Genomic DNA, 13,675 nt, shown 5'->3' with positions numbered 1-13,675 from the left:
AGCTACATGCTGTAATGCATCCATTTGGAAGGTACACTGTAACAGAACTAGCTAACATTTAAGCAACTCACCTGGGTACAACAGAATTTTTTTGTTTTGAACAGTGTCACACTTTGCTTATTATTACAGAGCTACTGTTTTAACCTAGCTTGCTGTTGTAATTGAGGGAAATTGTATTACAATGTTTAATCAATTTAAAGTATGGCTTTTTAGGGCAGTTTAGTGTTTATGGTAAATACTAATTTATTACACATTCAAGCAAACTGACCATCAGAATTGTGCTTTTTCTTTACTCAAAGAAAAAGCATGGAAACAACAAGATTCTTCTCTACCTTTTCCCCAATCAGCATATCTTGACCTCCGATACTTACCCTGCCAAAGGAGTAATGTATTTCTGTATTTGTAGGGAGGAAGGTGGAGTGTTTATACATTCCATGATAAACTATAGTTTTGGTATTTGAATTATCTATCGAATGGCATATGATATGCCTGTGTTCTCTGGGGTTTTCCTGTACTTTACAGTCACTGTCTATAAAGGGGAGGTCAGAGCCAAGACTTGGCTAAACCCCACAAGCCAAGGGATGCCACAGGGGGCAATGTCACACTTAGACCCTATTAAACCATGTTATATGGCACATTTAGACCCTCTACTACAGCATGTTATATAGCATGCCAGTGGCATGGGTTTGAGTTCCTATCAAATATTCCATTGGTAATACTACCACATGATCTCATAAAAACTGTCTGACAGTGTTTTATTATCAATTTGAGAGCTTTGTTTATATTTTACAATTATTCATTGGGCAGACCCTAACCCTAACCCCTGCCCTTAGCTTAAAAATCAAAAAGCTTCATTTATTGTGTGTAAGTATTTTTTAATGAAAGTGTGATAGAAATGAAAACTGACTCACTTCCTTATCATGCAGGAGAAACTGTGGGGAGTCTAAGCATCAGGAGCATCTGGAGAGGGGATATTCAAACTATTAGCAGAATTCTGCAATTATAGCCACTGTTATTTTAGGGGTGATGCCACTAAAAAATCCATCCTGAAGCTGACAAGTACATATTTAGAATTTAAAGGCTGACAGCCATGAAGCAAATAACTAGGATTTGGTTAAATCAAGCTGCATCATCTATTCCGAAATGGATAGACCCAATTAATGACATTAGTGACACACAACTTCCAACTGAATTCACCCCATACAATTCAGATGGGGAAGAAGGGATTTATTTACCAAATGACAGTCAAATTGATACTGCGGTAAAGACACCCCAGACGCATCCATATTCTCTCTGATATGTTCCATGAGCTCAGACCTCAGTTTCTCAAACACAGTTTCTCATCTCATTTGAATCAGAGCATCTGCGCAAGGATAATAATGAAATACAATGGTTTGAGGTGCACCGTATACATAAGATGTATAATAATATAATGCTATATTTCTGTGAAGCACGAGTCTACCTGTTGATACTATACTGTAGATTTACATATATTTCAAATAAATATTATACACTGTGCAGATACAAAAATGAAAAACCTTGGCTTCTTGCAATCATTCTAATTATGAACACTAGATGGCAGTATTGGCCCATTAATGATTCACACAATCCTGACCCGAGAGTGCAGTTTAAAAAATGTGATGGTTTCTACCCTGAGACGGAGAGACAATGCAGAAATAAGTTCTGAGTTACACCTAAGCCAATGGTGCAGACCATTAAAAAGGATATGGACATTCAGACCGGGGACATTTAAATGGGCGCTGAAAAGGAGGTTGATATCACAAGTTTCACGTGTAGGAAGGTCATCACCTATACAGCAGAGGGAGCCCTCGAGATCCACCACTCTTTTCCCTGCTGCTGGTGTAGGGTTACTGGATCCTGAGGGTTACTTCACTGAGCAAAAGAGGACTGGGCATTAAGGGTTGCCACTATGGCTATACTGCTACCAAAGGGATGTGTGGTGTCTACACATGGAGCCGAAATGGACACTGTGTTTCACGATGGAGGTCTGTCAGTGAGGAATACTTCCAGCTATTGGCCTATACAATACCGACACAAAGCCCCTACAAAATCGGGACTTACTGTATATTGTTAACTGCTGTACCATCCTCATCTCATTTAAACATGCTGAATTTGGATAGTCTCTTACAACCCCACATGAAATGTCCAAATTTAGGCCTTTTCACTTCTTTATTTTCATATTTTTCATCTCTTCAGTTTTCCTGTGGGTAGCTAGTATCCCGCTAACTTGCTGTTCGGGGCCAGCTACAGTGTCTGCGTTGAAGTGGTCAGCTAGTTGCAAGGTAACCAGCAAATTGTATTTTCAGACAGTGGGCCTTGTAGCCAAGGTGGGTAACCGACTATCAGGATAACCTCTCATTTTCAGTTTTTCATCATGCTACCCAACTAGTTAACTCTCTGGCTGTATCACTGACTACACAGCTAAGGTAGCTACTCTCTAAACTCTAGGTAACCTTTTGTGCTAGGTAGCTAACTAGCTAGCTAGTTGGGGCAGGTCTTCGGTTTTGTAGAGAGTAATACACCATTTTAAAAGACAAAGTAATCTGTAATTGGCACCCAAAATCCTACTTTGTGGTCTGTGGGAGGTGGGATTTTCATGCTGTACATTAATTTTAAAACTATGGCCTCTTCCGTTGACATGCATCTAGGAGGTGTAGTCCGAGAGATACTCTATGATAATTATCAGTCTTTTAAAAACAATTGGTTCAGATATTTGTTAGGCTTGTTTAGGGGTGAAGTGTGAGATATCCTAATAATGACATTGCTCAGAGTCCCGCTTCAAAATAGGACAGACTGGGTATAACATTGCGATGTGTCTGATAAGTCCTGGAATTAGTATAATTATAGACTTGTTTTATTTTCAACCAGTTGCTAGCTACTCATTTATCAAACTTTATAGGCAGGGGCCAGGAACCTTTTTAGCTGGGAGAGCCATAAATACCAAATATTTTTAGATTTTTTTTCTTTGAGAGCCATGTAATAGGTGATACAATTTGATGTGTCTATTTTTAATGTTAGGCCTACATTTTTACTATTATGCTACATTAGGGTATAATTGGATTGTTATTAAGTATTATTGTTGTCACATTATAGGCTAACCAATAATAAATTGAACACTTCTTACCATTAATGCAACTTCTGGTGCTGCATGGTTTTGCTGATGGCCTTGTAGTCTGGTTCATACTTCGTGGGGTTAAACTTCATGCAGGCGTTGAGGCTTCCATCAGTTCTTCAGATGTGAAAAAGACTGCTCGCATGCATACGTGGAGCCAAACACGGTCAGTACCACAATACTGATGCACTACATTGTGTGGTAAGCTCATTCCAGGTTTTGAGAATCAGTTCGTCTTCAGGCTGAAGTTTTTTCATTTCTGTCCACTTGCGTTCACTCGCCAGACTTTCCAACTCCCCATTCAATGACTTGAACTTACTCACCCACATGTTGGATGCCTTCAGGACAGCAACTTCCACCTCAAAATCTCCAATGGAGACCCGGGGATGCACACTCGTGTGGATGGGTGATGAATTTGAAAAGAGCAGTATGCTCACGAAATTCTCCAAAACGTGATGTGAACAACATCAGGAGATCGGAAATGAAGCCAGCTAGCTGCTGGAGATCAAAATGTTGAGTGGGGTCACTTGCTAAGCATGCATCTCTGAATTCTCGCAGCTTTTCAAAGTGCAGAAGAGGACCGGTTTCAATGTCCCTGATTAAGAGTTGCTTTCAAATGCAAACACTGCCTGCTGAAGGAACAAGACTGTTTTTCTGATGCCTTGCATTTTCACATTGAGCTGGTTTAGATGCCCAGTGATGTCCACGAGACACAGAACTTCACAGCTGAGAACTTCCCCCCTTGACAACCAACGCACATTGCTGTGCAAAAGCAGACCGGGATAATTATTCCCAACTTCGTCTAACAGTGCTTTAAACTGGTGATCATTTAAAGCTTGGGCAACAATAAAGTTGACTACACGAATAACCAGTGACATCACCTCGCCAAGTTGCTCGCCACATGTTTGAGCACAGAGTGCCTCCTGATGCAGGTTGCAATGAAAATTTAGGATGGGTCTCTTCTCATGTTCACGTAGAAGTGTCACAAATCCTTTGTTTTTCCCCCAACATACAGTGAGCACCATTAGTACATACAGAAATAAGTTTATCCATTGGTAAATTCTTTTCTTTGGTGAAATCCATGAAATCGTCCCCTCTTGTTGATCCTTTCATTGGCAAAACAGCAAGACTTTCCTCACGCAATGTGTCACCGGCAGCATACATCGCAATTATATTGAGCTGAGATAAATGGCTACCGTCAGTAGACTCATCCAAGGCGAGAGAAAAGTATGTACCTGTGTTTATGTCCTTTATTTGTGTTTCCTCCACTTGATTTGCCATCGTGATGCTACGATCGTGAATGGTTCTTCCTGACAGTGGCATGTCTTTTGTTCTTTTGATTATCTTGTCTTTATTTGGGAAGTCATCGAACAGCTCTTTAGCCACATCAAGCATGAATGTTTTGGCATACTCGCCATCTGTGAATGGCTTCCCATTCCTCACGATTGCCAAAGCACCAGCAAAGCTAATCGAGTTCCCATCAAGTTGCTTGGCCCATTCACGGAGTTGCTGCTGACCGGCCCGGCCTGTGCTTTCCGCTGGAGCTCTTCACATGCTTTTTTCCTACTCTCCCCAGCTGGATATTTCGATGCAAATGCAGCATGGTGCGTATCAAAGTGCCGCTTTACATGTGACCGTTTCATCCATGCTATTCTATTATTGCTTATTAAAAATACCGCAGTCCCAGCTCTCTCCACTAAGGCAAACTCGTTTGTCCACTCGGCCTAAAACGAACAGTAGTCCTGATCTTTTTTTCTGTTGGACATGTTTTTATGAGCTCTCTAGCTAGTACGTAAGCTAGCTAGCTAGGTTAACTGACAAAAAGGAGGGAGATTTGTCTGCGGTTTTGATATTGTACTAAAAAAATCTCAGTTCAAATTTGTCCACGAGCCATATGCAGTCAACGAAAGAGCCATGGGTTCCCGACCCCTATTTTATAGGTAGCTACTGATACAATTTACAACGCTGCAAACTGACTTAACTCTGTGATTGCTTGCTAGAAAATAAGCCTGACGATAACTCTTGCCTGTGAGCGAACCGATTTCATTTTCAGCCAGCTCCTTAGGAAGCTTGCCGGTTACTCACATCAATCAGTGCAGATTGACTGAAGAGATACCTATACCATGAACCTGATAGTTCACTTGCTAGCCAGCTACGTAGATAGCTAGACGATAATGTGGGCAACGCATTACACTTTTTTGCTGGTGGTATTTCATTTATCCCTTTTTCATCTGCTTGTTAGCTGGACACTGAAGACACTGAATATTGACTGAAGTTGATCTTTCTTGCTACTCAGCAAAAAAGCAAAAAATAATTCACTAAGATTGCTAGCCAGGTAGCTAGCAAAGTAAGGTCAACGGGTTACTCTTCCTTGATAGCCATTTTATTTCATCTCCAGTCAGCGAGCTAAATGAAATAACTAGCTGGCTTGATGTTAACGTAAAATATGCCTTGCATCCCTGTCCCTATATGCAAAGATTTATTTACATACTTTCAAAACACCCTTAGTAGTAAAAAAAAAAAAAAAAAAAAAAAAAACTCTTCTTATTACATTACTCTATCCCATAAACATACAGTGCCAAAATAAATATCAGCACAAAATGGGAAGCTCCTCACACATACATACTATAACTCACCACAAGACTAGACTTGTAGGTTGATTGTAGCACGATTACAAAATGTTGATTTATGTGCACTCTCCCTGTCAAATAAACCCAATAAAGTATGAATAGATTGGGTGTTAAAAATATTGATATCATAATGAAGCCAAGTTAAACACTTCACACAGACTGAGCAAGCACTCAACAAAGCAAACCTGCCTCCTATATTCTTTTGCACAAATTGGCTCTCACATGGTGTCACACACACTCTCACACACATTACATTGCTCTCATTTGGTAGACACATACACTCCTTCCCACACACACACACTCTTTCAACACACATACACTCCTTAACATGTATAAACTCCTTCCCAAACACTCTCTCACACACATACATAGACACATTCTCACACACACATGCATTTCTTCCCACACACACCCCTCTCCACACACACGTTCCCACACACACACACACTCGTTCTCTCACACACTCACATTCACATCTTCCCACACATGCTCTCTCACACATACTGTCTCACACACGCACTCACACACACTTTCTCTCACAGACACACTCCTTGTCATACATACACTCTCTCACACAGACAGATACATTCCTTCCCATCCCCTTGCAGATTCACACATTATAACACATTGTATTTGGTTTACAGACACCCTCTGTTTACTTTACATATCATCCATCACAGTTTGGGTTATTGCCTTTCTTGTGCTGTCAGTGTGCGTTTATGAAAATGTGCCTTTTTATGGGTGTGTGTGCACTGGACTGGTCTTAGGGACTTTGTGGACTGAGAGTATAGCTCTCCTCTCTGTGTCTCCAAGGTGAGCTGTGTTACCATGGTTTCAAAGCTGATGGGCAGGTCTCTGTCAATGTTTGATTGCCTGATGGCTGTTATGATGTGAGCTGTGAATGGTACTGAAGTCATGACTCCATACGCTCTGGGGTAATTAAAATACATTCCTCAGGGGGTGGGGTTTACATACACTAAAGTACATTTCTGTGTTTGCTCCTCTCCCTGCACCTAATTTCACTAAAATGCACCCGCAACAGCTGCTAATTTGAATTGAGCCAATCACCAGTAAGGAGCGCGGAGGCAACATTTTTCACAGGACAAGCCTTTTGCATTTCTGTAAAAAACATGCAGGATGTTTTGAGTGAAAGGTGCTTAATAAAACATTATAAGATTGAGGCCTGATAATTTCAGCTTCAGTGCTTGCAGTCCTGAGTGCTGCCTGGCTTCTGTTCTGTCTATGAGGAAGGCTAACAGCAGGAATGCACCACACCCACATCGACATTAGCTATACCTGAAGGCCAAAAGGACCTGTCTTCACTGACCTGGGATCAGTTCTTTTAAAAAAATGAACCCCAGGGAAAGTGTTTAGTATGTGTAGATATTGAGAGTTAAGGATATGCTAATGCACGCATGCATATGCAGGTTAAGTTTAGGCTGTGCCAGTGGTCTTTTGAGGGCTTAGGAGAGATGAGGGGTCCACCACAGTGCTTTTCTTTGTTGTGCTTCACACAGCAGAGGGTCATGCTGTCATGTTGCCATGGAGATGGAGTGTGGCGTAGCCTTTTATGGGCTTGGCTGCTGTGGGGGAAGCCGATTAGGCCCCACACTCGTGTCTCAAGGGGTTTAAGATGTAAATGGCGTGTGTGCCCCCCCCCCCCCAACCTGCAGTATGACTGAGATTAACCCTTACCTCCCTTACTGTCGTCAGGAGAGAGCCATCACCATCCAGATACAGAGCTCAGTTAAACAAGAGCGTGCTTGTATTCCTCGATTCCCTCAGTTTTGAAATCTTTTGAATTTTTAATTTCTTACTTCTTCATTCATTAAATGTGAATCTACTGTTAACTCTGGCCCTTAAAACTCGACCGCAGTACCCACCCCCTCCCTTCCTTTCAGGAAAGCACTAGGTAGCTGGCTATTGTACAGGGTCTATGTGAAGGTTTCACATGTGACCTCTTTAATGGGGCTAAAGGTATCTATGTGGGCTGAGTTGTTTGGGCTAGGCACCTCTTTTGAGGGACACTGGAGGTCATTGAATAAGCCTCCTATGGAGAAATGTACAGCTGGTCTGCAGCAGAGGATTGTCCATGGAGCCGTAGCTACAAACAGACACACAGCACACCTAGATCCAGAAGTAGGGAGTGAATGTCTGTTCTGTAAACAGGCTGAAACAGTGGTACATCTTTTTGTCTGCTGCAGAAAATTATATGATTCTCTTTGTTTTCTTACTTTGATTTCATCAGTTGGAGCATGATTTCACTAATGAGCTTTCATTTTGGGACCGAAGTATGTCTAATCACAGACAAGGAAAGCTTGTTACAGACAAATAGTGAATTATTTGTCTGTTCAGGCCAAGCTGGTAATTTTGAAGACCTGAAAGAACAGGCTCCTCAGGTCTGGGACTATTCAGCCCCTGCAGATGATGCTGGGTTTGGTTGCTGCTTGCCTATAAATTGAGTTTGCCTACTGTGAGCTTACTGACCATGAGGCTGATATTATCTCTGTATGCAGTTTTGGGGGATTTCTTCTGCAGAGTCATAGATGCCAATGAAATGTTGTTGAATTTGTAACTTTCTCTGTGTAGATGACAACTAATATTTCACTGCTGTATTTTAATGAACCGCTGTGTCTTTTGGATGTGGGTCACCCTTGATGGTTCGATTTAATTTAGTAGTAAGTTTATTGTATGAATTGAATTTTTTTTAACTTGTGGTAATAGTCAAAATTCAGTTTGTTCCCCTCTCTCTCTCTCTCTCTCTCTCTCTCTCTCTCTCTCTCTCCCCCTCTCCCTCTCCCTCTCTCGCGCTACCTCTCTCTTTCTGTCAGTGTTGTTTTGGCATGCCTGCAGGTTACTGCAGTGTAAAGTCTCTGTACTTTCATATTGTCCATTTACAGGTGTGTTGAATTTTTAATTTGTTTTTTTTTATTATTATTATTAAAAATACATGATGGCTGCTGGCAGAAGTTACTCTGCTGATGTGTGGCAGAACCCCCCTGCCCCCAATGCACTCTTTCATTTGTTAGTGCTGACTTTCCATTCTTCCATTTTGCAGGCTGCGTTTCTCCTGCTTGCTCGGCTGTAGCCTTATCCCCTGCTCCTCTTCTTTCTGTTTCCAGCCTGATGCATGGGTAGGAAGGCCACTCTGGTTTTGGTCTGTAAGTAAAAGAAAGGTGGCACAGTTTTAGCAGGGGGCACAACGGGTGAGGCCGTGTGGTAAGAAGGGAAGTGCTGGTTGCAGCTGCACCCTGATCTCAGGACAAAACCCTCAACAGTGAGTACAGTGTCAGTGCAGTTAATTATAATCACGTCTGTTAACGTCATTTTTAGAAATTCTCTTGACTTCTAGGATAAAACAGGATAAAATGGATAAAATCCTGAGATGAGCTGTACAGAGTTGGCTAGTTTTAAGGCCTTAAAACATTCGGTCTCTTTCAAACACTAACAAGGGATTAACTGTGTGTTTTTTACAGTCCTTCCTTTTTTTATTCTGAAGCCAAGCTGTGATGTTAGAATACCCATGAATGGTAGTGTTTTTAGGCACGGGTCAGTCCAGCTACTCAGATGTGTGTGAGCTGGAACAGAATGAAGCTCCAGCCCTCATGATGGAAGCTTGACACACACTCATTTCCTCTCAAAATGAGTTTAGCATTTTTTATACCCAGAGTCTCTATGCAGGGCAGGAGTAACCCATGGAGCCAGATGTGGGTGACCATGGTGACACAGCTCTCTCTGTGTGCTTATAAGCTGTCAGAACAGGACAACCTGCTAACAGAGCAATAAGTTATGAATTTCCTGTATGAATTATAGATGCTGCTACTCTGAGGAGTATGGAGTGCTGTACTTCATGCTTTAATTCCACTCTGCTCTTTCCCTGTCAGAGGTGAGTGGAGGCATAGCTGGAACCTTTAATCATTCAAAACACCAAACATTTGCTGCCTCAGTCCCATATATCTGGATACATAATGACAAGGGGAGAGTTTTTTTTACATTCTGATGTTTGTGCATCTCAGTTTGTGGTAGATTGAGTTTGTCAATAGTCTTACCTAGGACCCAGGCATAGACTGAATTGGATGATAGTCCCACCCAGTGCTTAGCAGTAGATGTTTATGTGTGTGAGAGCCCTCCCTGCCCATGAATCAGACTCGCTGCCTCCTTTTTTCCATGAGCTGTTTTTTAGTCAGGTTGTTTTTTCCTTCCCACTCTTCTTTGCCCCCCCCTCCCCCCAAGTGTCCTGGGGCCTCTTGCGGGTGCTATTATGAACTCAGTATTCACAGCTGTACAGCATCCAGGCACTGTCGTTTTCTCCGAGAGAAAGGTAGCAGCAAGAGAATCTCTATTTTCTGTGCTTCCCGTTCCTGAGACCTGTGAATCTGTGTTTAATTAGCCACACAGCCACCTGCAGCTCAGAGCTCCACACTGCTGGGAATGACAGATTCCCCACTGTGCAGACATACTGTACACAGACATGGTTTGCCCTGACCAGCGTGGTCATCACTGATTTACTGCGATGAATCCCCTCCTGTCTGGATCACCTCCAGTCACAACATATTTTTATTAGTTTATATTAACTATAATACTATATTATGCATATACTGCACTAAAACATGATAACTATCCATAGCCCCACATGCACTGCATTCAGGTGATGTGGTTGTTGTAAAAGAGGGTTGTAAAGAAGCTGGAAAATGCCTCTCACATGAAAAAAAGGAGTACAATTTTGCAGATATAATATAATTTATTTTAAAAATCAACCCAAAATGGAGAAAGCGACCAGAGTCCGGCCACAGCCAAACTGCTCACAAAAATCCTCACTTCTTACCAGCAGTCACACACCTATTGATTGCTAATTAACCAGGTAGGGCTAAATAACCATTTACACAGAACGTGACAAACCTGCTCTCACTGGCTGAAGTAAATCTGTTCATTGATGAGATGGAAAATGGTGAACAGAGGACCCTCAGATACACACAGTCAAACAATTTAACAATACAGCAAACAATTAGAAAAGACAGTTTACGGACAGACTTCAAGTTGACTTGAAAAAACCTGGCATGGTAGTAGCATGAACAATAACAACAGTAAGTTAGCTTTTTCAAGCCAACTTAAATTAAACAGATCAATCCTGAACAGTTTTTTGGGGAACACGTGAAAGCTCTTCTTCATAGGATGGGTGTGATTGTTCCAAAGTAAATGTATATGTTTATGAGGAAAATGAGTTCAAGGGTTAGTGGGGGAGGGAGGCAGAGCTGTGCAGGGTGAGTCTGTATGATCTAAAGTTATCAGCTGGTTCCTTTCAGCAGTGTGTCTTATTGATAAATGCAGGTACAAATGTCCTCTGTGTTTATACACCATTGTGTGCTGTATATCAGTCAGTTTGGGGGGGTTGGAGTTAAAAACTGCTGCCTGAATGGAGGATTACATTAGGGTTACTAGCTGAGTGGATTAGTTTAGAGATAGGGTTCCTGGCTGTGTGGAGGGTTAGGGTTACTGGCCAAGAGGAGGGTTAGTTTAGGGTCAGGGTTTCTGGCTGTGTGAAGGGTTAGGGCTACAGGCTGAGTGGGGAGGGAGAATGTGAGGAGACTGAAGCAGGCAGGAGAGAGTGTCAGACTGCCTGGGCATGAACACATTCCTCAGACCTCAGGAGCTGGACATGGATGAGCAGGAAGTGCTCAGGAGTGGAAAATTTTAGGAGAGAGAGAGGGGAGGCGCCACACTGCTGTATCCCCCTCAGTTTAGTCTGCAGTCTTAACCAGGGAGGCCAAAATGTGAAGAATTTCAAGGCCAAATGACAGATAAGCAGAGCAGAGCTGCAGCTTCTCACAAGAGTGAAACAGATACAGAGAGAGTGTGTGTCTCTGTGTGTGTGTATGTGAAAGACAAGGAGAGAGATACGCAGAGTTATGTGTGTATTTGTGTGTGAGATGGGAGGGAGTCAATGGAAGCGAAAGTTTTTTTTTTTTTTTTTGGTCAACCTGTTTGTCCCTGCAGCAGCAGTGAATACATTTAACAGAGATAGAACCTGTATGACCATTTTGTTTGTGTATACAGTGTGTCTTGACATAATGTGTCTATAGTGTGTCAGTATTTGCAGTGTTTGTAGTGTGTCCATATTTTAAGCACGTTGAAGTGTGTCAGTGTTTGCATTGTGTGTTGTGTGTTAGTATTTGCAATATGTGTAACTGCTATAAAATTAAGTGTTCCATTACTGGGCTTGTACTCAAGGTCACATGAATGACTGGAAAGTAAGTGAAAGGAATCAATTTAGTCTTCTTCTTCTTCACCTACAGGCATCTCCTTCCAGAACAAAAAGGCTAAACACAGAATGTTTCCTCACTGAACAGCATTAAAGATTGATACAGACACATGGAACATTTTGATTTTGCATGCCCTTTGACTTTCAGCCTTAAGTCTAAGCTCTCTACAGGAAATTCCACAGACGTATGAGACATTCTCAGAGTTCCAAAGCTTTGTTTGTTCGTTCTGAGGACTCGGCTCTTGTAACTGAAACCAGATCCTGAGACTGGATTCTGCCTTTCCTTAGTCACTTGCACCCCCTGCTGGCCCTAAAGCACATGACATAGGGAAAGGTTTTCACAGTGTGGAAAGTGAACAGATAATTCATTTCTGCTTAACATTGTGTTCATGTCCAAGTAGGTTATTGTTAAAGGTGGAAGGTGGAATGCAGAACAGGAACTTGAAGTCTTATTTTAAATGATCTGCAGCAGGCAGAAATGTAGACAGATATTACCACAGCGCACCTGAAGTAACCATTCTACATATATACATATCTACATATCTACATACTAAAATAATAACTGGTGAGTTACAGATAGTTTTGGCCTGACTTTTAAATTTTTACTTGGACCTTTGTGTACATCACATAAAATAATTTTAGTTATAACAAAATATGTTGTTTTAACATTAAAATAGACTTCCCATCTCTCTCATAAAAATTATTTAAAATAACTCTGTCTCTTTGTTCTAATTAAGGTGATTTAAAATAAATCACTTTTTTATTTTAATGAAAATTACTTAGAGTGACTCAGTCTCTTTGCTCTAATTAAAAAGATTTAGAGTAGTGCAGTCTCTTTTCTCCAACTGGAATGGTTTAAAGTAGTGTCGTCTCTCTGCTCTAAATGAAATAGTTTAAAGTAGCTCAGTCTCTTTGACTTTATTAAAATGATTTAGAGTAGTTCATCATCTTTGCTCTAATTAAAAAGATTTAGAGTAGCTTAGTCTATTTGCTCTAATAAAAAAAAAAAAAATAGAGTAGCTTAGTCTCTTTCATCTGAGTGCTACTGCATGAGGCGCACTGCAATGAACAGTGGGCTCCTCACTAATGTTACCAAGCATATTAATCATAATCACTTAATCATAATCAAGCCTTATTAGTGGAAAGATTGTGTAGTTGTCTATTTTTTTAACCCTGATCTACACTTTTTACAGTTTCCCTAACTATGAGTAAAATAAAAAAAAAAATCAGTCCTGCAGTTACAGCTTACAGACACCAGATGTGCGCAAGTGAGCAGGTTTGAAACCACGCCCCTAAGCCCTCCCCTCTGCCCAGCTCCTCCCCCGCTTCCCCCCACTCCCCCTCTTCCCGTCCCCACCCTGCCATCTGTTCCAGAGTCCGACATTTCCTGATTCCCAGCTGCTGCTGGCCGGGGTCCATTTTCATCCTGCTTTCTTTCAGCAAACAGGATAAAGGATCTCTTTCAGCTGCCCCCCCCCAACCCCCACCCCCCTACCCCAAGAAACCAGCTACACAGGGGCTAGCAATCACCAGACCAACGTCCTGCCAAAACAGACCCCCCCCCACCCCCCATCCAGGGTTATTGTGTGGACTTTAAAGTTTAAAGGGACAGTGCAGCAGACAGAGAGAAATAGACACATTTTACACACAAAA

Source organism: Megalops cyprinoides, chromosome 3 (assembly GCF_013368585.1).
Source record: "Megalops cyprinoides isolate fMegCyp1 chromosome 3, fMegCyp1.pri, whole genome shotgun sequence".
NCBI lineage: Eukaryota > Metazoa > Chordata > Actinopteri > Elopiformes > Megalopidae > Megalops > Megalops cyprinoides.
Note: the sequence above shows the minus strand (reverse complement) of the source record.